At 45.3% G+C, this 24,988-nt stretch overlaps 1 protein-coding gene across 12 annotated transcripts in view; it reads left to right on the top strand.

The window, feature by feature from the left end:
* Nucleotides 1–202: 202 nt before the first annotated feature.
* The window catches only part of ITCH (itchy E3 ubiquitin protein ligase), a 153,485-nt gene continuing 128,699 nt past the window's right edge, over nt 203–24,988 (top strand). For 4 of the 12 annotated variants that reach the window (XM_055265895.2, XM_055265900.2, XM_055265896.2 and 1 more), the window contains exons 1-2: nt 216–317; nt 6,373–6,449. The gene's annotated coding sequence lies outside the window, so the exon portion shown is untranslated. Of the gene's footprint in view, nt 318–1,278; nt 1,374–2,429; nt 2,541–6,372; nt 6,450–20,733; nt 21,093–24,988 lie in introns of those variants that run through there. The other 8 variants (XM_063633698.1, XM_063633701.1, XM_063633700.1 and 5 more) reach the window with 5 other exon arrangements.

The following is a 24,988-nucleotide window of genomic DNA, read 5'->3' as shown; positions in this document are numbered from 1 at the left end:
ATAGGCTCTGGTGGGCGGGGTGTTAAAAAAAAAAAAAAAAAAAAAGCCTGGAGGTGCTGGGAGCCGCTCGCGCCCATCTCACCTGGAGGTGAGGAAAACTGGAATTTAACTGATTTACCACCGCAGCCAGCTCTTTAAGCCAGGGACGGGCCGGACGGCTGGCGCGCAAGGCCTGCTGGGGCTTGTAGTCTAGACCACTCCCGCGCTCAGACGCCTGCGCTTTAGCTGCTAACTCGCTCTAGTAGCTGTGGTCGAGGCTCGGGACCGGCTGCCATCTTAGTCTAGGGACTGAGGAGTCGCCGCCGCCCCGAGTCCCGGTAAACACCCGTGGGCGAACGCGGGGCAGTCTCGGGAGAGGGAGGGAGTCCGGATGAGAATGTTCGGGAAGAACTAGGATAGAGGAGTGGGACGCGCGGGTCGGGACCCCAGAGCCGCGGCTGCTCCTTCTCCCAGAGCCGGTGTCTGTCGGGGGAGCGGGGAGCTCGGGCTACTGGCCCGGGCCGGGCGGTGGGGGTGGGTTGTCTGGACATTCGGAGGGATCAGTGTCTGGCACAGGCTCCCGGAGGCCTTCGCCTCGCGGGCTCCAAGTTGTGAAAGGGCTGGGCCACGACGGGCGTGGGTACCGTCCGGACCCTCGCCCCTCAGCCCCGCGTGGGGCCACTCTCCAGCTGTTCGGCCTACGCGCGGGGCCCGGCGGCAGGGGCCGGCGCGGGCGACGTGGCCCTGTGAGGGGCGGCGGCCGGGTCCCCCGCCACCCAGCTGGCCTTCTCGAGACTTTTCCGAGCCCCCAGTCGCTAGAAAGGCCCAGCACAGCGGCTGCCTCCCCTTCTCTCTCCCACTCCCCTCCTCCTTCCATTGTCCCCCCGGCGTGGTGGTCCCGGCCCCGGCGCCCTCCCCGATGTCCGCCACGTTCGTGGCGGCGCCGACTTTTGCAGACGTGGAGCTGTCACTGCCCTTCCTCCGGAGAGTGCCGTTTTCTTTAGCAGAGAAAAGAAAAAAGTAACCGTTGAACGTATTCTAAGGGTCGAAACATGATGACATGACTTTTAAGTGGAGAACTCAAGTTTTCCAAGACAGTTCCTGTCCGCGACTTAAAAGAGAATCGCAGGATTTGTGCGCCCGAAGTAGACGCTGGGCCTAAAATTAGTTGGACATGTAACCAGGTGAACTTGTAAAGGGCCAGGAATTCATTATCCCCAATAACAACGCAACCTTGTTTTCTTGGTTGTATTCGTATCCTAATCTTATTACATTTTCTGCCATTCTTCCACAGCTGCAGTATACTTGGTTTGGAGTGGGGGATGGGGAAGTGTGGGATTTTTGCCTTGAAAATTAGTAAGACCCTGGAGCCAGACACCTATCACTGCACTTAGGTGGGTTCTCCTGCATCTTTTCTTAATATAATTCGATCTTCAGGAAGTATGTAAAGGCAGTGTATTTCCATTCTCAAAATCGGCTAAGGAATGTTTTATCAGTTGAGGTGAAGTTCTCATGGCAGATCTGGTGAGAGCTTGCTGTGTGTATTTTACAGGTTTATTTAAGCTACGATTTATTTTTAAGATTAAGAAGTGGGCCGGGTACTGTATGTGGCTCACGCCTGTAATCTCAGCACTTTGGGAGGCTGAGGCGGGCAGATCACGAGGTCAGGAGTTCGAGACCATCCTGGCCAATATGGTGAAACCCCGTCTCTACTAAAAATACAAAAAAAAAAAACAAATTCTCTGGGCGTGGTGGCGCGGGCCTGTAGTCCCAGCTACTAGGGAGGCTGAGGCAGGAGAATGGCTTGAACCCAGGAGGTGGAGGCTGCAGTGAGCCGAGATCTCACCGCTGCACTCCCGCCTGGGCAACAGAGCGAGACTCCATCTCAAAAAAAAAAAAAAAAAAGCAGTGGGATGGGCGTGGTGGCTTACGCCTGTAATCCCAGCAATTTGGGAGGCCAAGGCGGGCGGATTACTTGAGCCCAGGAATTGGAGATCAGCCTGGGCAACATAGTGAAGCCCCATCTCTACAAAAAATACAAAGATTAGCCGGGTGTGGTGGCAGGTGCCTGTGGTCCCAGATACTCAGGAGGCTGAGGTGGGGGAATCACATGAGTCCCGGGGGTCGAGGCTGCGGTGAGCTGTTACTGTGCCACTGCATTCCAGCCTGGGTGACAGAGTGAGACCCTGTCTCAAAAAATAAAAAAAAAATTTAGAAATGAAGGTGGAAATTCTACTGCTTCTTTGAACCGTGAATGTTAAGTTTTGTGAGTCCAAAAGGAATTCCATTATATTCAGCATACAGGTCAGGTCACCAAGGATATGATATGAAATTAAAAAAATGAGTACAGACTACTTCTTCAGTGTATTCTAGAATCAAACATTTCTACATTCTTTTAAAAAAATACATTTTTTTGTTTGTTTGAGATGGAATCTCACTTTGTCACCCAGGCTGGAGTACAGTGGTGTGATCTCCGCTTAATGCAACCTCCGTCTCCCGGGTTCCAGCAATTCTCCTGCCTCCCTAGTAGCTGGGACTACAGGCGCGTGCCACCACCCCCGGTAATTTTTTTGTATTTTTTAGTAGAGATGGATTTTCACCATATTGGCTAGGCTAGTCTCGAACTCCTGACCTCGTGATCCACCTGCCTTGGCCTCCCAAAGTGCTGGGATTACAGGCATGAGCTGCCACTCCTGGCCCTAAAAAATATATCTTTTCACCTATTGGGAGAGACAGACAAACCAGTAGTCCCCAAATTTGACCATTGGAATAATTAGGAGAGCTTAGAAATTCCAGGGTCTCACCTTCTGAGATGGATTTAGTAGGTCTGGGTTGGCTCCAACCAATTTATTTTTAACACATGCCTTAGGTAATTCTGATGGTCTTGGGAACCACTGAGGGCAAATGGTACTGTAGACTTACCAAGGAAAGGTCAAAAAGCTTTGAGACGGAAGAGCAAGTGGCAATTCTGTGTGTGTGGCTGGGTGGAGGATTGGTTAGAAGAGGCAAGATTTGCCCCTGAACCCACATTGGGTCTTAGATGAAGAGTAGGAATGTAAAAAGGGCAGGGAAAGAGAAGGACAGGGTAGGCTGAGTGAATGCCTTAATGCTGTGTGTAAATTCAGAGGATTATGGAACAAAAAGAGTTCAGGGAGTATGGAGTGGAATGGGGAAGGAGAACATTTTGAAACACAAGGTCAGAAAGGTTAAAGGAAGCAAGTATTTGAAAAGTGATTATTTGTTGTTGTTGAGACTGGGTCTCACCCAGTCACGCAGGATGGAGTGCAGTGGCAGGACTTCCAGAGCTCAAGTGATCTTCCCTCCCCAGCCTCCCTGTGTACCTGGGACAACAGGCATGCATTAGCATGCCTGGCTAATTTTTAAAATTTTTTTGTAGAGACAGGTTCTTTTTACGTTGCCCAGTCTGGTCTTGAACTCCTGTGTTCAAGTGGTCCTCCCACCTTGGCCTCCTAAAGTGTTGGGATTACAGGTGTAAGCTACTGTGCTCTGGCTAAAAATTTTAAGTATAATGCTAAAAATTTGGAATTTTATGTTGGTAGAAATAGATGCAGGGCTGGGCTCAGTGCCTCACGACTGTAATCCCAGCAGTTTGGGAGGCTGAGGCGGGTGAATCGCTTGAGCTCAGGAGTTCGAGACCAGCCTGGGCAACATGATGATATCCCGTCTTTACAAAAAGGAAGAAAAAAAAAGAAATAGATACAGATTTTTCGACAGGGACATGATGTGAGTGCATATGTGTTTTAGGAAAATTGCTGTGTATTGCAGGACAAAGATAGGCATCAAAAAACAAAAAAAGAAAGATTGCTCTGGTGATGAGCAAAAAGATGAAGGAGTAGCTATTGCAGAAGTCTAGTTGAGAAGTGACAAAGCCTGACCTTGGAGAGAGGTTGTGGGGGGATGATCAAAGGATTGGATTTAGCTTTTTACTAGTGCAATATTGTTGCCATATTTTTAGATGAGGATTTTTTTTTAAAGCTAGTCTGAGTAAAGGGCTCCTTTTCTGTCATAAGAACCCATTAGTAAGTCTGAATAATATTGCCAGGTTATATATGTTATGTATAGTATGAGAGTGAATTGTTCATTAACGTCTTTGAGAAATTAGAAAGAACTATGTCAGATGTAATTTGGAAGAGAACTTGAAGTTTGTTATTGTTACTATTTTTGAGATGGAGTCTTGCTCGGCCACGCAGGCTGGAGTACAGTGATGTGATCTCGGCTCACTGCAACCTCCACCTCCCGGGTTCAAGCAATTCGTGTGCCTCAGCCTCCCAAGTAGTTGCCTCCCAAGTAGCTGGAATTACAGGTGCATGCCACCAAGCCTGGCTAATTTAGAACTTGGAGTTTGGACTGAAATTTATGTCTCTCAGAAGTATTGATCTAGGCTTCTTGGAAGTGTTTTTCTCTCAGCCCGTAGAAACTTGCTCATTGAGTTTTAGAGTTGGAAGAAATTACAGAGATTATCTAGTCCATAATGGCAAATATATTTTGGTTTATCAGCCAGCTCCCATTTTGAAGCTGCCAGAAGCACTGTGTTTGGAAGGATTCTGGTTGTAGGGGCTCTGAGAAATTGTATTATGGTTGATCAGTGATGTCTCCTGTGGACAGTTATCTGGTAGGTAGTAGATATGTGCCAGATATATGCTATTCTTAGATTACTCCAATCTCTTAGTTTTCTGTTTTGTTGTTGTTTGTTTGTTTTAAAGGTTAAATAATTTACCTGAAACTAGTTAAGGGTAAGAACTAGAACTAGAACTAGGTTTTGCAACTCTGGAACTGATATTCTCTGGTTTACCAAGGTCAATGTGCACTACTGAAGACCTTCTGGTGTTAGACTAGAAAAAGAAAAGGGAGATTTTTAGCCTATGCCTCTTGACTGTTTAGGCAAGAGTTTAACAAGGAATTTTGGCCTAGAAGTGAGTTTTGTTGTATTCATTCTGTCTTAAGAAATTTGTGTTAGGACCGGGCGCTGTGGCTCATGCCTGTAATCCCAGCATTTTGGGAGGCTGAAGCGGGCAGATCATGAGGTCAGGAGATCGAGACCATCCTGGCCAACGTGGTGAAACCTCATCTCTACTAAAATACAAAAAATTAGCCGGGTGTGGTGGTGCGCGCCTGTAGTACCAGCTACTTGGGAGGCTGAGGCAGGAGAACTGCTTGAACCTGGGAGGCGGAGGTTGCAGTGAGCTGAGATTGTGCCACTGCACTCCAGCCTGGCAACAAGAATGAGACTCTGTCTCAAAAAAAAAAAAAAAAGAAATTCGTGTTAGTACTGATAGGAAATAGTCATCTGTTTTGTTGTTTTGCCACTTTCTTTCTTGTTGCCTAAGTCTCTGTTTTGGGTTTTGGACATTGGTTTCCTTTATAAGAATTAAGACAAAAACATGTAAGTTTTTTTTTTTTTTTTTTTTTTTTTTTTGTATTTATAGTACTTAGCCAAATTCTGGGCTCATAATAAGCACTCAGTAAAGGCATGTTGACTTTTATGGCTGTAAATGATACTGGCTTTGAGTCAATATAAGTTAGTTAGGGGGTTCACAGAATTGAATTGCAGCATTCTCTGGTTGGGAGGTTGGCTTTCAGCTAAAAACATTAAGTTGGAAACTATCCTCACAACTAGAAGCAGTTAACCAGAAGCTGTTCCTGCCTCTATCCTCCTGCAGTCTAGCAGTGTACTGTCCTTGAAAAACTGCTGCCAGCTCAGCTTTTTTGCTTCTTTTCAGAACTGACTATATCCAGATCCTTGGTGTGCTTTTTCTTTTCCTGTCCCTAGGAGTCTCCAAGTTGCAGGGACTATCATTATGGTGACCCTTATAGGCTGGTGTATTTATATGGCCATCCTCATTTTGCCAGATAGCCATCATACTCAGATTGGTATCTTCCCATACTATGTATGAATCATTTTCCCCCAGTTCTTTCTTTTGTCCTGTCTGCTCCATTAAAAATTGTCTATCCCATGAAATTTTTAAAAGAGACTGTGCTTTTAGAGTCCCAAGGTCATTGCAGATCTGATGTGTTTAACTGTAGAAGTCAGCTGGGTGCGGTGGCTCAAGCCTGTAATCCCAGCACTTTCAGAGGCTGAGGTGGGCGGATCACGAGGTCAGGAGTTCAAGACCAGCCTGACCAATATGGTGAAACCCCATCTCTACCAAAAATAAAAAAGCCAGGCGTGGGGGCGCGCTCCCGTAGTGTAGTCCCAGCTCAGGAGGCTGAGGCAGGAGAATCACTTGAACCCAGGAGGCGGAGGTTGGAATGAGCCAATATCGTGCCACTGCACTCCAGCCTGGCGAAAGAGCAAGACTCCATCTCAAAAACAAACAAACAGACAAAAAACTATAGAAGTAATGTGTTAATGGACTCTCCTTCCTTTCTCAGGTACCATGCATTTCACAGTGGCCTTGTGGAGACAACGCCCTAACCCAAGGAAGTGACTCAAACTGTGAGAACTTCAGGTATGGTGACATCCTGTGAGAGAAATTGGGGGCAAGAGTGATGCAGAGGCCAAGCTCTGGTCATATACCTGCTATGAGGAGAGAGCAGTGTTGATGCTAGCTGCATCAGTTGTTTGAACATATAGGCAGCTTCACTTGGTTCTGAAACCCAAAGCTGCCTCTGCAGGGATTAGCCTGTGAGCCACACTGTGCTCTTAATTTGGGTTTTCTGACTTTTCTATGTTTGTAGATCCCTTACACATATGCATACTTTTTCTATTTGTGTTGTTTTATACACATTTATCTCTGTATACTATCTAGACATGTGCATGTGTAAGGTTAAGAGGTGGGGAATGAAAAAGAAAACAACATGGCCAGGTGCAGTGGCTCATGCCTGTAATTCCAGCACTTTGCCAGGCCAAGGTGGGAGGATCACTTGAATCCAAGAGTTTGAGACCAGCCTGGACAATATGGTGAGACCCTGACTCCACACAAAATAAAACAAAATTAGCTGGTGTGGTGGCGTGTACCTGTAATCCTAGCTGCTTGGGAGGGTGACATGGGAGGATCACTTGAGCCAGGAGGTTGAGGCTGCAGTGAGCCGTGATCACACCACTGCACTCCAGCCTGGGCGACAGAGTGAGACCCTGTCTTGGAAAAAAAAAAAGACAACATGGTTCAGTGGAGAAAGAATAGAGGACTTGGAAAGAAAAGATCTGGGTTCCGATTTGATTTTGCCACTGACAAGCTGTGTGACTTTCGGCGAGTTATTTAATCTTGCCAGACCTCAGTTTATACATCTGTAAAATAGGTAAGTATTGATTCCTGTCTCCATCCCTAGCATTGTTGTGTGGATCAAATAAAATAATACCTATTAAATCTTTAGAAAAGGAAATGAATTCATGACTTAAAATGTTATCTTGGCCCAGCGCGGTGGCTCATGCCTGTAATCCCAGCACTTTGTTTGGGAGGCCAAGGCGGGTGGATCCCTTGAGGTCAGGAGTTTGAGACCAGTCTGGTCAACATGGTGAAACTCCATCTCTACTAAGAATACAAAAATTAGCCAGGTGTGGTGTCATGCGCCTGTAGTCCCAGTTACTTGGGTGGCTGAGGCAGGAGAATCATTTGAACCCAGGAGGTGGACACTGCAGTGAGCCAAGATCATGCCACTATACTCCAGCCTGGGCAATATAATTTTGAGTCTGTCTCAAAAAAGGAAAAAGAAAAAAAATGTTATCTAGATCCACAAGGTGAGAGAAGTTGACAGTAATATTGTAAAGCAAAACATGAGGACAAGACAGATTACTTTAAAAGGTCAGGGGAGAGGGAAGACTACTGGATAAGAAAAAAAAAGTAGAACATAAAGTTAAGCAGTAAGAGAATAGGGAGTGAATGAAGTTGAGCAGGTGAATTGTTAGATAATAAAGCTGAGGCTGGGCGAGGTGGCTCACGCTTGTAATCTCAGCACTTTGGGAGGCTGAGGCGGGCGGATCACGAGGTCAGGAGATCGAGACCATCCTGGCTAACAAGGTGAAACCCTGTCTCTACTAAAAGTACAAAAAATTAGCTGGGCGTGGTGGCGGGCGCCTGTAGTCGCAGCTACTCGGGAGGCTGAGGCAGGAGAATGGCGTGAACCTGGGAGGCGGAGCTTGCAGTGTGCCGAGATCACGCCAATGCACTCCAGCCTGGGCAACAGAGCCAGACTCTGTCTGAAAAAAAAAAAAAAAAAAAGAAAGCTGAATAGGAAGATAGTGGTAAAATAGAACTAAAATATGATCCAGCATTGCCACTTTTGGGTATATATCCAAAGGAAATAAAATCACTTTTTTTTTTTTTTTTTTTTTTTGAGACGGAGTCTTGCTCTTTCACCCAGGCTGGAGTGCAGTGGCACGATCTCGGCTCACTGCAGGCTCTGCCCCCCGGGATTCCGCCATTCTCCTGCCTCAGCCTCCCGCGTAGCTGGGACTACAGGCGCCTGCCACCTCGCCCGGCTAATTTTTTGTATTTTTAGTAGAGACGGGGTTTCACCGTGTTAGCCAGGATGGTCTCGATCTCCTGACCTCGTGATCCGCCCGCCTTGGCCTCCCAAAGTGCTGGGATTACAGGCGTGAGCCACCGCGCCCGGCCTTTTTTTTTTTTTTTTTTTTTTTGAGATGGAGTCTTGCCCAGGTTAGAGTGCAATGGCACGATCTTGGCTCACTGCAGCTTCTGCCTCCTGGGTTCAAGTGATTCTCCTGTCTCAGCCTCCTGAGTAGCTGGGACTTGGGAGGCCAGGCATGCACCCACCACACCTGGCTAATTTTGTATTTTCAGTAGAGATGGGGTTTCACCACATTGGCCAGGCTGCTCTTGAACTCCTGACCTCAGGTGATCTGCCCGCCTCTGCCTCCCAAAGTGCTGGGATTACAGGTGTGAGCCACCGAGCCCGATCCTGTTCTTTTTTTTTTTGAAACGGAGTCTCGCTGTTTCACCCAGGCTGGAGTGCAGTGGCTCAATCTCGGCTCACTGCAAGCTCTGTCTCCTGGGTTCACGCCATTCTCCTGCCTCAGCCTCTCCGAGTAGCTGGGACTACAGGCGCCCGCCACCACGCCCGGCTAACTTTTTGTATTTTTAGTAGAGACGGGGTTTCACCGTGGTCTCGATCTCCTGACCTCGTGATCCGCCCGCCTTGGCCTCCCAAAGTGCTGGGATTACAAGCATGAGCCACCGCGCCCGGCCCCGATCCTGTTCTTTTTTATAATTAAGAGAAAGGAAGGAGATGGTGGGATGATTTGTGATAGCTACTGTAAAGCAATTTTAAAAATATTTAAAAGTATTATTAAAGTATTTAAAATATCTTTAAAATATTTCTCAGCATATCCATTTCATCTCAAGCTCACAAAGCAGTTCTTTGTGGAAAGGTATTTGAGCCAACATTCAGGAAACCTGCGTTCTAGCATTGGTATTACTGGTCATTTAAATTCTGTGATCTTGGGCAGCTCACTTAAATCTCCCTGGGCCTGGTTTCCTCACTTATCTATTGAATGTTTTGAATATGATTTCTCAGGTTCTTTCCAGCTCACTCTATTATATTCTGTGCTTTATGTGCTAACTCACTGATTTTTCATGGCTTTGTTGACATCACAATATATGACTGATACCAGAAATATCTTATAATAAGGCTTCGGCCGGGCGCGGTGGCTCACCCCTGTAATCCTAGCACTTTGGGAGGCTGAGGTGGGCGGATCACGAGGTCAGAAGATCAAGACCATCCTGACTAACACGGTGAAGCCCCGTCTCTACTAAAAATACAAAAAATTAGCCGGGCGTGGTGGCAGGCACCTGTAGTCCCAGCTACTCGGGAGGCTGAGGCAGGAGAATGGCGTGAACCTGGGAGGCAGAGCTTGCTCTCCAGCCTGGTTGACAGAGTGACAGAGGGATACTTTGTCTCAAAAAAAAAAAGGGGGGCTTCATAATATCTGTTGCTTTATAAATGAGAAACCATGTTATTTTAAGTTCTACTTTTTTTTTTTTTTTTTTTGAGACGGAGTCTCACTCTGTCACCCAGGCTGGAGTGCAGTGGCGCAATCTCAGCTCACTGCAACCTCCGCCTTCCAGGTTCAAGCGATTCTCCTGCCTCAGCCTCCTGAGTAGCTGGGATTACAGGCACCCGCCACCATGCCTGGCTAATTTTTTGTATTTTTAGTAGAAATGGGGTTTCACCGTGTTAGCCAGGATGGTCTCGATCTCCTGACCTCGTGATCTGCCTGCCTCAGCCTCCCAATGTGCTGGGATTACAGGCGTGAGCCACCGCACCTGGCCTTTTAAATTCTACTTTAAACATTGGCACCGAGAGACCTGTAGGAAACATAAGTATAGAAAGTTTAAGTTTGTAATATTTGACAAGGATCTGTTGAGCTGCTATTGTGCTAGGTTCCAAAGGGTACTCAAATATAAAACTGCTGGTTTAAGGATTTTGTCAGGAAAACAAACTTCCTTGCCAGTGATTGATTATTATAAAAAGGAAGATGATAAATGTTACAAGAGTTTCGTTGCATTGCAATTTAAGAAATTAAGTTCAGATTTTTTGGTTCCTTTAACATAATTGAACGTATTCCTTTTTTTTTTTTTTTTTTTTGAGACAGAGTTTTTCTCTTGGTGTCGAGGCTGGAGTGCAGTGGTGCAATCTCAGCTCACTGCAACCTCCACCCCCTGGGTTCAAGCGATTCTCCTGCCTGAGTCTCCCAAGTAGCTAGGATTACAGGCATGTGCCACCACGCCCAGCGAATTTCGTATTTTTACTAGAGATAGGGTTTCACCATGTTGGTGAGGCTGGTCTTGAACTCCAGACCTCAAATAATCCACCTGCCTCGGCCTCCCAAAGTTCTGGATTACAGGCATAAGCCACTGCGCCTGGCCAAATGTATTTTTTTTTTTTTGAGACAGAGTCTTGTTCTCGCCCAGGCTGGAGTGCAGTGGTGTAATCTTGGCTCACTGCAACCTCCGTCTCCTGGGTTCAAGCCATTCTCCTGCCTCAGCCTCCTGGGTAGCTGGGATTACAGGTCTCTGCCACCACGGCCAGCTAATTTTTATTTATATATATATATATATTTTTTTTTTTTTTTTTTGAGACGGAGTCTCGCTCTGTCACCCAGGCTGGAGTGCAGTGGCGCGATCTCGGCTCACTGCAAGCTCCGCCTCCCGGGTTCACGCCATTCTCCTGCCTCAGCCTCTCCGAGTAGCTGGGACTACAGGCGCCCGCCACCACGCCCGGCTAATTTTTTGTATTTTTAGTAGAGACGGGGTTTCACCGTGGTCTCGATCTCCTGACCTCGTGATCCGCCCGCCTCGGCCTCCCAAAGTGCTGGGATTACAAGTGTGAGCCACCGCGCCCGGCCCAAATTTTTATATTTTTACTAGAGATGGGGTTTCACCGTATTGGCCAGGCTGGTCTCGAACTCCTGACCTCAGGTGATCCGCCTGCCTTGCCCTCCCAAAGTGCTGGGATTATAGGCATCTGGCCTAACATAATTGAATGTATTCTAAGTGCTGCTGTATGCTAGACATTGCAGGGACTCATGGTGAAAAAGCAATCTCTGCCCTCCAGCGACTCGCATTTTTTTTTCCATGTCTGGAAATTGCTTACCCTAATAGATCTATCCTTCTGTCCCAGGAAAGAGAAGAATTTTAATACTGCGTCGTCACTTATAGGTTAAGAATTCATCTACATATTGAGCTTAACTCACTCCAGAAATATCTACTAACTTGCTTGCTTTCTGAGAAAATGTTTATTATTTTACTACCGTATTCCACAACTTTTCTTTGTCAGTTACAAGATAACATTTTTTTTTTTTTTTTTTTTTTTTAAGATGGAGTCTTGCTTTGTTGCCAGGCTGGAGTGCAGTGGCGCAGTCTCAGCTGACTGCAATCTCCGTCTCCCAGGTTAAAGCGATTCCTCTGCCTCAGCCTCCCATGTAGCTGGGACTACAGGTGCCCACCACCACACCTGGCTAATTTTTTGTATTTTAGTAGTGACGAGGTTTCACCATGTTGGCCAGGATGGACTTTTTATTTTTTGTTTTTTTAAGACAAGATAAGCTCCAGAAATAACCATCTGCATTTAGGTGAACTTTGATTTGCTTGTTAGTCATTCATTCATGCAAAGAAAGAGTAGGTTCTACAATTTTGTCTTGATTATTTTTCCAAATAATCAAATTTAATTGGTCACAAAGGAAAGGATTTTAGTCTAAAGAATTATATTGTAGGAATTAATAGTATTTACTGGAGTTAGGTTGATTTTGAATTTTGACTCTACTGTGTATTGGTGGTATGATCTTGGCCAACTTGCCTAACTTCTTTGTGCCTTAGTTTTCTCATCTGTAAATTGGGAATAGTAATAGCATATATACATAGGTATTATGTGTTTCTGCTTGAACAAGACTTGGCTCACAGTGTGAAGTGTTAGTTGTTGTTTTCGTTATTATCATTACGATCAACTTTATCTTTCTTAAAGTTATGATCTGAGTTTATTAATCATTCAGTAAATTTATTTAGGCTGAGCATTGTAAATTTAAATGCCTGCAAGGGCTGGATGAACATTTAGTAAGTAATGACAGATCGCACTGGGACTTTAAGTGAACTAGGGAATTCATTCCCCTCCAAGGGAGCAGCTATTAAAGTAGCTTTGGCTTACAATTTTTTTTTTTTTTTTTTTGAGACAGAGTTTCACTTTTGTTGCCCAGGCTGGAGTGCAGTGGCATGATCTTGGCTCATTGCAACCTCAACCTCTGCCTCCCGGGTTCAAGCAATTCTCCTGCCTCAGCCTCCCAAGTAGCTAGAATTACAGGTGTTCTCCACCACACTTGGCTAATTTTTTGTATTTTTAGTAGAGATAGGGTTTCATCATGTTGGCCAGGCTGGTGTTGAACACCTGACCTCAGGTGATCCACCCGCCTCGGCCTCCCAAAGTGCTGGGATTACAGGTGTCAGCCACCACGCCTGGTGTGATTTTTTTTTTTTTTTGAGACGGAGTCTTGCTTTTGTTGCCCAGGCTGGAGTGCAATGGCACAATCTCGGCTCACCACAACCGCTGCTTCCCGAGTTCAAGCAATTCTCCTGCCTCATCTTCCCGAGTAGCTGGGATTACAGGTGTGTGCCACCACGCCCAGCTAATTTTGTATTTTTAGCAGAGACAGGGTTTCTCCATGTTGGTCAGGCTGGTCTCAAACTCCCGATCTCAGGTGATCCACCTGCCTCGGCCTCCCAAAATGCTGAGATTACAGGCGTAAGCCACCGCACCCAGCCTTTTTTTTTTTTTTTTAATGGAGGTAAAAGTATGTGAGGTTATGTATATGTTATTTAGCTCGATTTAGCCATTCCACAACGTGTACATTTTTTTTTTTTTTTTTTGAGACGGAGTCTTGCTCTGTCGCCCAGGCTGGAGTGCAGTGGCGCAGTCTCGGCTCACTGCAAGCTCCGCCTCCCAGGTTCACGCCATTCTCCTGCCTCAGCCTCTCCGAGTAGCTGGGACTACAGGCGCCCGCCACCACGCCCGGCTAATTTTTTGTATTTTTAGTGGAGACGGGGTTTCACTGTGGTCTCGATCTCCTGACCTCGTGATCCGCCCGCCTCGGCTTCCCAAAGTGCTGGGATTACAAGCGTGAGCCACCGCGCCCGGCCCACAACGTGTACATATTTTAAAACATATTATAGGCTGGTCATGGTGGCTCATACCTATAATCCCAGAACTTTGAGAGGCTAAGGCAGGAGGATCTCTTGAGGCCAGGAGTTTGAGACCAGCCTGGATAACATAGTGAGACCCCATCTTTGTTTTATTTCAATAAATAAATGAAACCTGTTTTACATGATAAATATATACCTTTTTTGTCAATTAAAATAATTTAAAAATACTGCTTAAGTTCTTGGGAATACACTCACAATGTATTGGTAGTTAAATTTTTTTTTTTTTTTTTTTTTTTTTTTTTTACCAGTTGCAGTGGCTCACATCTGTAATCCCAGCACTTTGGGAGGCCAAGGTGATAGGATGGCTTGAGCCTCGGAGTTTGAGACCAGTGTGAGCAACATAGTGAGATCCCGTCATTATATTTTTCAAAATTAAAAAGAAAGTTTTCAGAAGGTTAAAAAAAATTGAGGCAAAATTCACTACTTTAAAGTGTATGATTCAGCGTTGGCTTACTATTGACCTTGGGGAGAGTGCAGACCAAGTGCAGACTGAACATCTTAATTTTTTTCTAAGGAGTAGCTAGAAATCAAGATTTTGTAAGAAATTTTTATTATTAAATGTTGGCAACTTATGAATTCATAGTATAAACACTGTGGGCCAAACAAATTACCACTGTAGGCAGAATTTGTCTTGTGGCTTGGCGCTTTACAACCTCTGATCTGGGGCTTGACTTTCTGCAGCATAACCCATGTTCTCTGTCCTCTGAGAAGAAAGTTCTTACCCACATAAAGATTTAACCAGCCTCGGCAGCATGGTAAAACACTGTCTCTACAAAAAAGCCTTAGGAAAATCAGCCAGGCATGATGGTGGTGTGCGCTTGTTGTCCCAGCTGAAGTGTGAGGGTCGCTTAAGCCCGGGAGGTTGAGGCTGCAGTGAGCTCATGTCACTGCACTGATATCATGTCACTGATATCATGTCACTGCCCTCCAGTCTGGGTAACAGAGTGAGACCCTGTCTCAAAAATAAATAAATAAATAAATAAATAAATAAATAAATAAATAAAACAGTTCAAACAATACCTCAAAGCAGTCTAGTACTGAATGAGAGGTATGTAGAATAATTATTAAGGCAGATAGAAGGAGGGAAGTTATTTGGTTATTTAGTTATTCAGAATATGCCAAGGTGTAGAGGCAGGAATGGACGGACTTCAGGGGGTGGAGTTTAATTTTAGAGGATTTGTGTGAGCCTGGTAATAGGCCAAAGTTTTGAAAAGTTGAGAAGAGTCAAGCCTCTTATTTTGAGTAACCTTGAGACCTATTGGCTGATAGGATTAAATGGTATTTTGTGAAGATTTATTTGGCAAAATTGAGGTCTGTAGTATTTACTATGGTTGGAGGCAGGGAGACTAGGCTATGGAGGTGTCAGCGGGAATGAAAATAAAGGGGGAAAAGCTTGTATAAGAGACAAAAGATTGCATTAAAGAGGGCCAATTTTGAAAGCTTTTTCTCTGTTGACTTTTGTACAAACTGGGATATGGGAAGATATTGTGTACAGGCTATATTCCTCTTTTCATGTTGTGAATCTTGCTTTATCCCTTACTCAGTCCCGACAGTGTCCTTGTTGATGGATTACATACGTATTCTTACGATTTCCCAGCTTGCACAAGTAGAATAGAAAGAAAAACCAGGCCAGGCATGGTGGCTCACACCTGTAACCCCAGCACTTTGGGAGGCTGAGGTGGGCAGATCACTTGAGGCTGGAGTTTGAGACCAGCCTGGCCAACAGGGCGAAACCTCGTGTCTACTAAAAATATAAAAAATTAGCCGGGCGTGGTGTTACACTCCTGTAGTGCTAGCTACTTGGGAGACTGAGGCATGAGTATTGCTGGAAACCGGGAGGCGGAGATTGCAGTGAGCCGAGATTGAACTGCTGCACTCTAGCCTGGGCGGCAGAGCGAGACCCTGTCTCAAAAAGAAAAACCACCAAAGTAGTGTAATTGCTCATCACATTTCTTGTTTGGGGTTTTTGGTTATCTTGGTTAACCTGTGGTATATTTCATTAGACCTTAGTTTATACATTGAATTTTCCTATTTACCAAGGTTTGGAAACAATGACAAATGGCTTGCTCTTAGAAAGATGTAGAATTTTGCTGCAGAAACTTGAGATAACTGATATGGCTGGGCGTGGTGGCTCACACCTGTAATCCCAGCACTTCGAGAGTCCACGGTGGGCAGATCGCTTGAGCCCAGGTATTCAAGACCAGCCTGGGCAACATGGAGAAACCCTGTCTCTACGAAAAACACAAAAAATTAGTTGGGCATGGTGGTGTGTGCGCCTGTAGTCCCAGCTACCCAGGAGGCTGAGGTGGGAGGATTACCTGGTCCCCGGAGGTCAAGGCTGCAGTGATTTACCTGTGATTGTACCACCGTACTCCAGCCTAGGCAACAGAGTGAGACCCTGTCTCAAAAAAAAAAAAAAAAAAAAATTATGATTCAGAGTGTTTGAAGAAACCAATAAATGTAGAAAGGTGGAATATGTTTGTTCTGCATAACCTGAGAAAGTGATTTTTAGGATGTTATTTTCTAAATAAGATTTAGATTTTATTTTGTTTATACTTCTCATGAAACTTTTTTTTTTTTTTTTTTTTTACATACTTGGGAAGTTATTCCTTATTCTTGGCCAAATACAAAATGTCATTATTTTAGAGACTATAGTCTTTTTCGCAAGTAAGCTGAATAGTGTGTTAGGTATAGTCTGAGTATTAAGAATATCTGAGATCTGTATTAAAAAGAGATGTAGGCCGGGCACGGTGGCTCACGCCTGTAATCCCAGCACTTTGGGAGGCCGAAGTGGGAAGATCACCTGAGGTCAGGAGTTCGAGAGCAGCCTGGCCAACATGGTGAAACCCCGTCTGTACTAAAAATACCAAAAAAATTAGCCAGGTGGGGTGGTGGCGCACCTGTAATCCCAGATACTCGAGGGGCTGAGGCTGGAGAATTGCTGAACCCAGGAGGCAGAGGTTGCAGTGAGCGGAGATTGTGCTATTGTACTCTAGCCTGGGCGATGAGCAAAACTCCGTCTCAAAAAAAAAAAAAAAAAAAAAAAAAGAGGTGTAAAAAAAAGAATATTTGAGATATAGCAAAATTTTTCTCATGGATGAATAAAAATACTGAACTGGGCCTTTAAAAAAGTACAGAAAATTGCCTGTGTCATAGAAATGTGGCAGTAGGGTCAAATGAGCTAAATCTAAATCTCATTTAATGAAAAAGGCATTTTTCTTTTATTTTTGAAGGTTGGTCTAACCTAGTTTTTGGAATTCATTTGTTTTGCAATTAAAAGAGATTTTTAGGTGGTTCATTTAATTATAGGTGTTTTGGAAATGGGAAGGAAAATAATGTGAGAGAGAGATTAACTGCATTTGCTTCTGTGGAAAGTCAGTCAGTAGTCAAAAGGAGATTCTGGATTATGTATTTATTTATCTGAAAATATGGAACACTTGGTGGATTTTAATCTTATCCTTGCTCAGAGGATATACTAATCTGTGTGTTCTGATTTTTTAGTATATGTGCTGCTGAAGCAAACACACAGATTATTTTTTTCTGTTCTTAAGTTTTTTGGAGGAAAGCTATTTACTATACGTCTTAATTAAAAACTATATTCTGTATATATTGAAATGTGCAGAACCCTGCTGCTGCTGCTTTTCATTATCCAGAATGTTGCTTACATCTCTCTACTATCATCTTCTCTCCCTTTGTTTTAGCCCTTGGGGGTTTATATTTTTTTATTCCTTTATTTCATTTTTTTCTGAGGTTTTGGAAGGGAATGGAGAATGGAGTGTGTTCATTCTGCCTGGCTGGTTGATTTTATATAGAAATTGATGTTTTCATCTCTAAGGGACAAAGAAAATTAGGAAAATACCTATCCTAGTTTTTTTTTTATTGTGGTAAAATACACATTACATACAGTTTACCATTTTAAATATTGTTAAATCTTCAGTTCAGTGACATTAAGTACATTTACCTTGTTATGTGACCATTACCACTATCAGTCTCTAGAACTTTTTCATCATCCAGAACTGAAACTTGTACCTATTAAACAATAATTATCCATTTCACCTCCTCCCAGCCCTGGTAACTACTATTCTGTTTTCTGTCTCTGTGAATTCAACTATTCTAGGCACCTCATTGTAAAAGTGGAGTCATACAATATTTGTCCTTTTTTTGTTTGTTTGTTTTGTTTTTCTAGATGGAGACGGAGTCCGCTCTGTCACCCAGGCTGGAGTGCAGTGGCACCATCTCGGCTCACTGCAAGCTCTGCCTCCTGGGTTCATGCCATTCTCCTGCCTCAGTCTCCCAAGTAGCCGGGACTACAGGTGCCCACCACCACTCCCGGCTAATTTCTTTTTGTAGTTTTAGTAGAGACGGGGTTTCACTGTGTTAGCCAGGATGGTCTCGATCTCCTGACCTCGTGATCTGCCTGCCTTGGCCTTCCAAAGTGCTGGGATTACAGGCGTGAGCCACTGCACCCGGCCTCCCTTTTTTTTTTTTTTTTTTTTTTTTTTGAGATGGAGTCTCGCTGTGTCACGAAGCTGGAGTGCAGTGGTGCTATCTCGGCTCACTGCAACCTCCGCCTCCCAGGTTCAAGCGATTCTCCTGCCTCAGTCTCCCGAGTAGCTGGAACTACAGGCATGCGCCACCACGCCCAGCTAATTTTTGTATTTTTAATAGAGACGGGGTTTCACCATGTTGACCAGGATCGTCTCGATCTCTTGACCTTGTGATCCGCCTGCCTCAGCTGGGATTACAGGTGTGAGCCACTGCGCCCGGCCAATATTTGTCCTTTTGTGTCTGGTGTATTTCACTTAGCATAATGTCTTCAGGTTTTTCATGTTGTACCATGTGTCAGAATTTTATTCCTTTTTAATGCTGAATAATACTCCATTGTATATATTTTAGTAATTTTTTGAAGGACTGAATAGGCTCAAATACAGCAATGACATATTTTTTGTTCATTTCCCTGTTATCTTTTTTGCTGTGAACTGTGATTTTAAATCATGAAATTAACATTGAACTATGCTAGAGATACTAGTTTTGGGCCACATCTTCTGTTCTGACCTTAGGTAATCCACTTTGCTTGGGTTGTCTTACTCAGTTGTAAGAGCTTATTGTAAATTCTGGATACAACTCCTTTATCAGATACGTGTTTTGCGGATTTTATCTCCTAGCCTATTGCTTGTCTTTCCATTTTTTTAATGATGTCCTTTTTTTTTTTTTTTTTTTTTTTTTTTCAAAAATAGAGATGGGGTCTTGCATTGTTGCCCACGCTGGTCAAACTCCTGGGCTCGGGGGATTTTCCTGCCTTTGCCTCCTAAGGCGCTATGATTACAGGCATGAGCCACCAGCCCTGCCCTAGAAGTTGAGTGCAATCAAAATTAGAAACTTTGACTCTTTATTTATTTATTTTTGAGACAGTCTTACTCTGTCACCCAGGCTGGAGTGCAGTGGCACAATTGTGGCTCACTGTAATCTCCACCTCCTGGGTTCAGGAGATTCTCCTGCCTCAGCCTCCTGAGTAGCTGGGATTACAGGTATGTGTCACTGCACCTGGGTAATTTTTGTATTTTTAGTGCAGATGGAGTTTCACCATGTTGGCCAGGCTGGTCTTGAACTCCTGGTCTCAAGTAATCTACCTGCCTCGGCCTCCCGAAGTGCTGGGATTACCGGTGTGAGCCACTGCGCCTGTTTGAAACTTCGACTCTTTAGAAGACATCATTAAGTCCGGGCATGGTGGCTTGCACCTGTAATCCCAGCAGTTTGGGAAGCTGAGGCGAGAGGATCACTTGAGCCCAGGAGTTGGAGACCAGCCTGGCCAACAAAGTGAGACCCCCATGCCTACAAAAACAAAACAAAACAAAAAAACGACTATCCAGACGTGGTGGTGTGTGCCTGTTTTTTTTGTTTTGTTTTTTGAGATGGAGTCTTGTTCTGTTGCCCAGGCTGGAGTGTGGTGGCGCAATCTCAGCTCACTGCAGCCTCCACCTCCCAGGATCAAGTGATTCTCCTGCTGGGACTACAGGTGTGTGCCACCCCGCCTGGCTAATTTTTTTTTTTTTTTTTTTTTGAGATGGAGTTTTGCTTTGTCGCCCAGGCTGGAGTGCAGTGGTGCTATCTCTGCTCACCACAACCTCCGTCTCCTGAGTTCAAGTGATTCTCCTGCCTCAGCCTCCGGGGTAGCTGGGATTACAGGCGCATGCCACCATGCCTGGCTAATTTTTTTTTTTTTTTTTTTTTTTTTTTTAGTAGAGATGGGGTTTCACCATGTTGGCCAGACTGGTCTGGAACTCCTGGCCTCGTGATCTGCCTGCCTTGGCCTCCCAAAGTGCTGAGATTACAGATGTGAGCCACTGCACCCAGCGTGTATGCCTGTATGTAGTCCCAGCTATTTGGGGGAGAATGAGGCAGTAGGATCCCTTGAGCCCAGGAGTTCCAGGCTGTAGTGAGCCATGATCATACCACTGTACCCTAGCCCTGTCAACAGAGCAAGTCCCTGTCTAAAAAAAAAAAAAAGACTCAAAACACTCAATTTCTCAATTGTTTTCTTTAATGAATAATATGAATATGTTTGGTGTCATATCTACAAAAATCTTTGTGTTAGGTAACATGGGGTACCTTAAAATGGCGCTGTACCTTAAGATGGGGCCGGTTCCGGGTTCTTCTCCCCTCCTTGACCCGGCACTGTCTGAACCCGCCAAAGGAGGGCCAATCAGAAAGAAGCATCTCCCACCTTCCCTTGGGCCCGCCCCAGCCCAATCCACGTAGGCCCAAGGGATATAAAACCCAGCACACCAGCAGCCCTCTCTCTCTTCTCTTCCTTCTCCTTGCATGGTGCCGCTCGATACCTCCAGTAAAGATCTCTTGACCGCGCTACCGGTGTAGTTTGGTCTCCGCCCAGCCCCTTTCACTTTGCCTCACCGGGCAATCGATAAATCTTTCTTAGATTTCCATTTGTTTACCTGTGAGAACAAATAAGATGTATGTGGTATTTTGCCTTCTTTGGAATAATATTTCTATTGTTTCTTTTTGAATTTAATCGGAGGAGCTAATCTTTTTTTTTTTTTTTTTTTTTTGAGACGGAGTCTCGCTCTGTCGCCCAGGCTGGAGTGCAGTGGCGCAATCTCGGCTCACTGCAAGCTCCGCCTCCCAGGTTCCCGCCATTCTCCTGCCTCAGCCTCTCCGAGTAGCTGGGACTACAGGCGCCCGCCACCACGCCCGGCTAATTTTTTGTATTTTTAGTAGAGACGGGGTTTCACCGTGGTCTCGATCTCCTGACCTCGTGATCCGCCCGCCTCGGCCTCCCATAGTGCTGGGATTACAAGCGTGAGCCACCGCGCCCGGCCCTCGGAGAAGCTAATCTTGGGATAGAATACTAAGGTGAAAATCTACGGACTCAAATTGGAATGTAGAATTGACTTTGCTTTCATAATCTTAGTTGTTTCCTAATAGGTAAGTGGTAATTTGGTTCCTCTCCCCTTCCTAGTATTGAGGGCTCTTGGATGTAAACTCTTGTTTGTGTAATTTTATTCTAGGCTTTTGACACAATCTGGATAACAATGCTTTTTGGCTCCTTTTAAGGAAAATGCATGAATTTTGTTAATAAAGTGCATATACATATTACTCAGTGACTCAGTATTGACTTCAGTTTATTTGATAATTCTTTTTTCTATTCTTGAGATGGAATCTCGACTTGTCACCCAGGCTGGAGTGCAGTGGCGTGATCTCAGCATACTGCAACCTCTGCCTCCTGGGTTCAAGTGATTCTCTTGTCTCAGCCTCTCAAGTGGCTGGAATTACAGGCGCCTGCCACCATGCCCAGCTAATTTTTTTGTATTTTTAGTAGAGATGGGGTTTCACCGTGTTGGCCAGGCTGGTCTCGAACTCCTGACCACAAGTGATCCACCTGCCTTGGCCTCGCAAAGTGCTAGGATTATAGGTGTGAGCCACCACGCTCAGCCAATAATTCTTTTTATTATTATTATTATTATTATTATTTTGAGACAGAGTCTTGCCCTGTAGCCCAGGCTGGAGTGCAGTGGCATGATCTCTGTTCACTGAAACCTCTGCCTCCCGGCTTTAAGTGATTCTCCTGCCTTAGCCTCCTGAGTAGCTGGGATTACAGGCGCGCACTGCCATGCCCGGCTAATTTTTGTATTTTTAGTAGAAACGGAATTTCACTATGTTGGTCAGGCTGGTCTCGAACTCCTGACCTTGTGATCCGCCTGCCTCGGCCTCCCAAAGTGCTGGGATTACAGCCATGAGCCACCGCGGCCAGTCCTTTTAAAAATTTTTTTTCAGACAGGGTCCTGCTTTGTTGCTCAGCTGGGAATGCAGTGGCGTGATCATAGCTCACTATAGTCTTGACCTCTCAGGCTCTGGCGATGCTCCTGTGTCAGTCTCCTGAGTAGCTGGGACCACAGGTGCATACCACCATACCTGGGTAATTTATTTTTATTTTTTATAGAGATAGTGTCTTGCTATGTTGCCCAGGCTGGTGTTGAACTCCTGGTCTCAAGCGACCCTCCTACTTTGACCTCCCAAGGTACTGGGGGTGGGATTACAGGCATGAGCCACCATGCCAGTCTTGGGCTTGATAAATTTTTTTTTTTTTTTTTTTTTTTTTTTGAGACAGAGTTTTGCTCTTGTTGCTCAGGCTGGAGTGCAATGGCGCAATCTTGGCTCACTGCAACCTCCGCCTCCTGGGTTCAAGCAATTCTCCTGCCTCAGCCTCTTGAGTAGCTGGGATTACAGGTATGCGCCACCATGCCCAGCTAATTTTGTATTATCAGTAGAGACCGGGTTTCTCCATGTTGGTCAGGCTGGTCTCGAACTCCTGACCTCAGGTGATCCGCCTGCCTCAGCCTCCCAAAGTGCTGGGATTACAGGCATGAGCCACTGTGCCTGGCTGATATATATATATATATATATATATATATATATATATTTTTTTTTTTTTTTTTTTTTTTTTTTTAATAGAAATGGGGTTTCACTGTGTTGGCCAGGTTGGTCTCGGAACTCCTAGGCTCAAGCGATCCTCTCACCTTAGCCTCCCAAAGTGCCAGGATTACAGGCATGAGCCACCAGGACTGGTCTGTAATTCTTTTTTTTTTTTTTTTTTTTTGAGACGGAGTTTTCACTCTTGTTGCTTAGGCTGGAGTGCAATGGCACAATCTCAGCTCATTGCAACCTCTGCCTCCTAGGTTCTGTCTCAGCCTCCCGAATATCTGGAGTACAGGCATGCGCCACTGCACCCGGCTAATTTTGTATTTGTAGTAGAGATGGGATTTCTTTTTTTTTTTTTTTTTTTTTGAGACGGAGTCTTGCTCTGTCGCCCAGGCTGGAGTGCAGTGGCGCAGTCTCGGCTCACTGCAAGCTCCGCCACCCAGGTTCACGCCATTCTCCTGCCTCAGCCTCTCCGAGTAGCTGGGACTACAGGCGCCCGCCACCACGCCCAGCTAATTTTTTTGTATTTTTAGTAGAGACGGGGTTTCACTGTGGTCTCGATCTCCTGACCTCGTGATCCGCCCGCCTCGGCCTCCCAAAGTGCTGGGATTACAAGCGTGAGCCACCGCGCCCGGCTAAGACGGGATTTCTTTATGTCAGACTGGTCTCAAACTCCTGACCTCAGGTGATCCACCCGCCTCAACCTCCCAAAGTGCTCGGATTACAGGCGTGAGCCACTGTGTCCGGCCCCCCCTTTTTTTTTTTTTTAAGTCAAGTGAAGCAGTGGGAGTGGAGAAGGAACACAGAAATCTGTAAATGGTTGTGATCAGTTAGTTGTAAATACCAGTGTAACTAGTTGGACCAGCCAAGGCCTGTAATTCTTTTTGTTTTTGTTTTTCTTTTGAGATAGAGTCTTGCTCTGTCGCCCAGGCTAGAGTGCAGTGGTGCAATCTTGTCTCACTGCAACCTCCGCCTTCCGGGTTCAAGCAGTTCTCTGCCTCAGCCTCCTGAGTAGCTGGGATTACAGGCATGCGCCACCATGTCCAGCTCATTTTTGTATTTTTAGTAGAGACGGGGTTTGACCATTTTGGCCAGGCTGGTCTTGAACTCCTGACCTTGTGATCCACCCGCCTCAGCTTCCCAAAGTGCTGGGATTACGGGTGTGAGCCACCGTGCCCAGCTGCCTGTAATTCTTAAATAATGTTTAGGAATGATCTGAGGAAAGTTTGCTGGAAGGATGAGGCATGGTGGATATTAGGGTCTTTTTTTTTTTTTTTTTTTTTTTTTTTTTTGTGAGACGGAGTCTCGTTCTGTTGCCCAGGTTGGAGTGCAGTGGTGCAATCTCAGCTCACTGCAAGCTCTGCCTCCCGGGTTCATGCCATTCTCCTGCCTCAGCCTCCCGAGTAGCTGGGACTACAGGCGCCTGCCACCACACCTGGCTAATTTTTTTTGTATTTTTAGTAGAGGTGGGGTTTTACCATGTTAGCCAGGTTGGTCTTGATCTCCTGACCTCGTGATCCACCTGCCTCGGCCTCCCAAAGTGTTAGGATTACAGGCGTGAGCCACCGCACCTGGCTATTCGGGTCTTATATTTCGAGAATGTATAGATATTAAGAGATGGTCAGAAACAATAATTTTTTTTTTTTTTTGAGTCTCACTTTGTCGCTCAGGCTGGAATGCAGTGGTGTGATCTCAGCTCACTGTAACCTCTGCTTCTCAGATTCAAGCCATTCTCCTGCCTCAGCCTACCGAGTAGCTGGGACTACAGGCGCCTGCCACCACGCCTGGCTAATTTTTTTTGTATTTTTAGTAGAGGTGGGGTTTTACCATGTTAGCCAGGTTGGTCTTGATCTCCTGACCTCGTGATCCACCTGCCTCGGCCTCCCAAAGTGTTAGGATTACAGGTGTGAGCCACCGCACCTGGCTATTCGGGTCTTATATTTCGAGAATGTATAGATATTAAGAGATGGTCAGAAACAATAATTTTTTTTTTTTTTTTTTTAAACTGAGTCTCACTTTGTCGCTCAGGCTGGAATGCAGTGGTGTGATCTCAGCTCACTGTAACCTCTGCTTCTCAGATTCAAGCCATTCTCCTGCCTCAGCCTACCGAGGAGCTGGGACTACAGCAGACTCATGCCACCACGCCCAGCTAATTTTGTGTGTGTGTGTGTGTGTGTGTGTGTGTGTGTGTGTGTGTGTGTTTTAGTAGAGACAGGGTGTCACCATGTTGGCCAGGCTGGTCTCGAACTCCTGACCTCAGGTGATCCGCTCACCTCGGCCTTGCAAAGTGCTGGGATTACAGACGCGAAGCACCACCTCTGGCCAGAAACAAGGATTCCTTAGAGCCAGGAAATTCAACATTATATATAATTAGATGTATAATTTCACACAAGCATTATTTG

Source organism: Symphalangus syndactylus, chromosome 24, assembly GCF_028878055.3.
Source record: "Symphalangus syndactylus isolate Jambi chromosome 24, NHGRI_mSymSyn1-v2.1_pri, whole genome shotgun sequence".
NCBI lineage: Eukaryota > Metazoa > Chordata > Mammalia > Primates > Hylobatidae > Symphalangus > Symphalangus syndactylus.
This window is presented reverse-complemented; position numbering and strand designations above follow the sequence as displayed.